This window comes from Euprymna scolopes, chromosome 30 (assembly GCF_053919585.1).
Source record: "Euprymna scolopes isolate OS-2025 chromosome 30, ASM5391958v1, whole genome shotgun sequence".
NCBI lineage: Eukaryota > Metazoa > Mollusca > Cephalopoda > Sepiida > Sepiolidae > Euprymna > Euprymna scolopes.
This window is the reverse complement of record NC_136511.1, coordinates 73,795,809-73,800,847: the sequence shown is the minus strand read 5'-3', so window position 1 is coordinate 73,800,847 and position 5,039 is coordinate 73,795,809.

Genomic DNA, 5,039 nt, shown 5'->3' with positions numbered 1-5,039 from the left:
CAGTTTTTGTAGTAGCAGGGTAACTTTTTCCTCATCGGTCCAGTCTAAACATCTTTTCGTAAAAATTGTTTCGTATCTTCTGTAGTATGCAGGGAAAGTAACACCAGTATCCGGGGAGTAACGAAATTCCGTTAGTGAATTTGAAATACCCTCGGCAGAAAAATTAGTCTTCTTCCCGGTCGACGTTAGAATTAGCTTTTCTAAATTCTTTTGCTGTGTCGACATTTGTCGTTGTAGTATGTTTGTTTGTTCTTGTTGTGCCTCTAAAGTTTTTTGTGTTCTTTCTTGTTGTTGTTGCAGCTGTTGCTGTAGCTGTTGTTGTTGAATTTGTTGTTGTTGTTGTTGTTGCGCTAAAAATTGTTGAGTCATTTTTGTCTGTTCCTGGATGCTAAGGGCTAGAGCCTTAGTTAACTCTGCTAATTGTTCCATGTTAGCTTCTAGTACAAAAATGTCTTTTCGAATTCTACACAATAATTCCAAAGAAAAATCGTAAATTTACGTATATCGTAAATTAGTAGCAATATGCAGACACAACACGTTTCAACAAAGTTCATCCATAGTAATTCAACAGGCTTTGTAAAATAATTCTTTTTTTTTTTTTTTTTTTTTTTTTTTTCAACAACGTAAGTTCATACACAAAATATTTTTTACTTCCCACGACAAATAGTTCCAATTATTTATATAAAGGCAATAACAAACAATTAATTTTCAAAAAAAAAAAAAAATATATGGCTGCCATTCCCACGTGGCATAAAATGGTACAATAGTCGTTGTATTTATATTTTTTCTTTCGAAACTCGTAATCCTTTAGTGTAGTTTCGAATTCAACTTGCGACCATTTTTTTTTTTTTTTTTTTTTTTTTTTTTACTTGTCAAAATAAATATAAATTCCACTTTACCTTGAACATGTTTCTATAATTTCTTGTGAGTTCTTTACGAAGAAAAATCCGTACTTTTCGCTACTTTAGGTAGGAAAAATTTTTAAATTCATTGACGCACGTGGTCAAAAATCCTTGTGTAGTTTTTTTTTTTTTCGTAAAACAAAAAATCCTTGCATTGTACACAGTCCTTGGTACGGTAATTTATCTCTGTTAAGAGAAAGAACATCCTTTCGTCGCCATTGTTATATTCCTAAATACTTAGGAAATAAAGACAAACGTGAGTTACACCGAGTGGTATGTGTAATGGGGTTTATTTATAATACAGAAACGTAAGGCTGCTCGCCTAAGGTAAATAGAAGTACATAGTAACAAGTATGGGGAAGAAAGTCTGATAATCAACACGTAAGACTATCCGTCTTACTGCGACTGCTTGTCTGCCGCTGTCTGCCCAACAGTCCAATATATATATACAGTTTGTAACCGGTGTATAGCCAGTTATGTTCCTTCACAACAGTTTTACAAGCAAAACATTGACTTCAACTCCGTTGTTGTGTTTAAAAAAATAATCGACGTGGTTTTTCCTATGTAATTTTATGGGTATTCGCTAAATAAAAATGTACAAATAAGTTTTTTTCTGTAGAAATTTGTTTTATGACTAAATGAAGTTTGGCGCATTGGTGTACGTTTTTGCCGAATAAAAATGGCGGATTGAAATCTGACGTGCTTGCGTGCTGGCGTCCCAAAAAAGAATTACCAATTATTTTACGTTGAATTTATATTCGAAACTGATCATCCACTTTAAGTACTAAATGATTGCTTTTCTTTCCGTTAAGTTTTTTTATTTTTAATAATATATCATTTTGGAATAAGCTAAGAGTGTAAATCTACAAAGTTTTTCTTCTTCTTCTTCTTCTTCTTCTTCTTTTTCTTCTTCTTCTTCTTCTTCTTCTTCTTATTATTATTATTATTTGCATCTCATGTTTGTTTTTGTTTTTTGTTTTTTGTTTTTTTTACAGCAAGGCAAATCAATTTAATAACCCACCAAAGTTTTGATAATTAAAAGGCACATAATAGTTAAGAATGTCCACGCCCTACCTATATTAAAAAGAATTTGGGAAAACTGGTCCATTTTCCTAGGCAGGACAACTGGTCCATTATTGAATAAATATCGATTGAAAACACATTTTATGACCGTTATTAAAAAAGACATTGTTTTTAAAAGAAAATACACACCTCATCATATTAAAAAAATAATTTTTACTTGTTTACTGTTGTTTTTTAAAAAAAATTAAATTGATTTTTCTAAGTGTTTGTTTTCTACATAGCTTTGTAAGTTTTTAGTGTTACTTTTGAACAAAAAATGTCCGACGTGAGAGGATCACGTCTTAGGAGTCTCGATAATCGCTCAAAAATAGAAAATTAGAGAAAATACTGAGGTAGATATAGTTTTAAAACAAGCCCCCCCCTCCAAAAGGAAATAATCTGTATATTTTTGGGTAATATCCAAGATCACTGCTTGGAAAAAATCAAGATACCCGAAGTCGATACAGTTGATTATGTAACGAAATCAAGCGGAAGACACGAAAAACGAAACCATATATTTATTTTAAAAAATACTTTAGTTTTTAACACTTCTTGTGTTATTACGAAACAAACAAAAAACATTTCTTGTATTATCAAATAATAAAACAAATATTTTATTTAAAAAATTAATTTAGTTTTAACTTTTTGTGTTCATGAAACAACAAAAGGCACTTCTGCAGTATGCGAACGCCGGCCATCTTTTCTTGGGGCGTTTCACTAAACTGTTGCCACGTGGCGCTTCTCGGTCAAATAACATTTAAATTATTAATTTGTTGTTGGCCCTTCGAAGTTGCTTTAATTCAAAAAATGTTTAATCTAATTATTTATTTGTTTGAAAAAAAAAGCTATTTTACTTTATAAAAATCCAATGTTATTTTCATTACAAAATTGTTTTATTAAAATTATATTTTTTACGTAGACTTTTTACAATTATATATTGATACATTTTTATACAATAAATGCTTTGGTTTTCTAATATTTATCTGTTCGAAAAAAAAATCTTGGTTGTTACTAATTTGCCGCGTAATTTGACGAAGAAGAAATTGGAGTTATCGCCCCCTAACAATAGCCACCGTCTTCATGCTACATATATATATATATATATATATATATATATATATATATATATGTATATATATATATATATATATATATGTATATATATATATATATATATATATATATATATATATATATATATATATATATATATATATATATATATATATATATATATATATATATATATATATATATATATATATATATATATATATATATATATATATATATATATATATATATATATATATATATATATATATATATATATATATATATATATATATATATATATATATATATATATATATATATATATATATATATATATATATATATATATATATATATATATATATATATATATATATATATATATATATATATATATATATATATATATATATATATATATATATATATATATATATATATATATATATATATATATATATATATATATATATATATATATATATATATATATATATATATATATATATATATATATATATATATATATATATATATATATATATATATATATACCAAAAACTAGATACATACATGGAGTTGACTCTTACGTTTCCCTCACCGGAATAATACATGTTGACGAAAGACAGCCTGAGAAAAACCATGAATGCTACTTACACATTTTCTTTAGAGTATGCCATTCTTTTCACAGACGTGCAGGCCCAAGACATTAGCCATGGTTTCCACCCTTTCCGGATTCTTAAAGAAAAACACGTGATTATCAACGTGTTGTCGCGTGCGTGACGCAAAAGACAGATTTTCATTGACGAAATGTCATCGACATATATCATCAAAGTACTCTTTTAGTGTTTTAGTTCTCTCATAATCGCATCGATGTCAGATCTGATTATGAGTCGCGCCATACTTACTTAGAGATTTAAGCGCAGCCGTGTATTGTAATATTGTTGACCACAGTCTGACAAGGATATGTCCGCATCGATTTGTAAGTAGTGTACCTTAATGGAACTTTGATTGAGTTATTACATTTGTAGTTAAAACAATCAAGTGTTTAATGTTCTACACTTGCACAGCTGGATTTTTAACCATGTTGTGATTCTAAGTAACAACTTACTGGGTTAAATTAGACACACTGTTGTCAAAGTTAACTACTCAAATTTCGACACACTGCTGCCAAAAACTCGCTACTTAAAATCTCGTCTCTCTCTCTCTCTCTCTCTCTCTCTCTCTCTCTCTCTCTCCTGTTTAAAATTGCTAATCAAAAACTCGACACTCTGCTCTCCAAACTCTCGACTCCAAAACACGACGCACTGCTGACAAAACTTGCTACCCCAACTTCCAAATCCAAAATCAACTCGTCTCTGAAAAATCAGTCTCTTTATTTCAAAATAAACATCTCATTAGCATATTACGTGACAATATTTTAATGTAGTGGTGTTGTGAAAACAACTAAACACTGACTAACTGATTACGTGTATTACCAAGCTATCTTATTACTTAATTTACTCCAGGTAACGAAAGACCAAAGACACAAATCGGATGATCCACCGTCGTCACATATTTTGTTTATTTAGTTGAGATTTCTGTTTAGTTATGAAAACTAACATTCCTTTTCATTTCTGATATAAATCTTTTCATCCTAAAAATAACTTTTGTCTTGGTGCATTTTCTCTAACATTCTATTTTCCAACACCAATAACGATCATAATAATAATCATTCAGCTTGGACCAACTACGTAACTATATCGCAAGCATATAAAGAGAAAAAACAACATTTTTTTTTCTTTTTTCTCCGTACTTTGTGTCTGCACGGGTTCCACAGGCTGCACAAAACATGTTTGTACCAATTTATAAGACATTTAGTCGCAGAAGAATAACTTATCTTTCCTTTGGTAACATTTCAGATAACAACTTTATTATTATTATGGACATTATTTTATGGTTAACTAGCATTTCAGCCCGGCGTTGCCCGGGTGTTTTGAGGTGTATGTTGAGCAAAAAAAAAAAAAAAAAAGCGGTCAA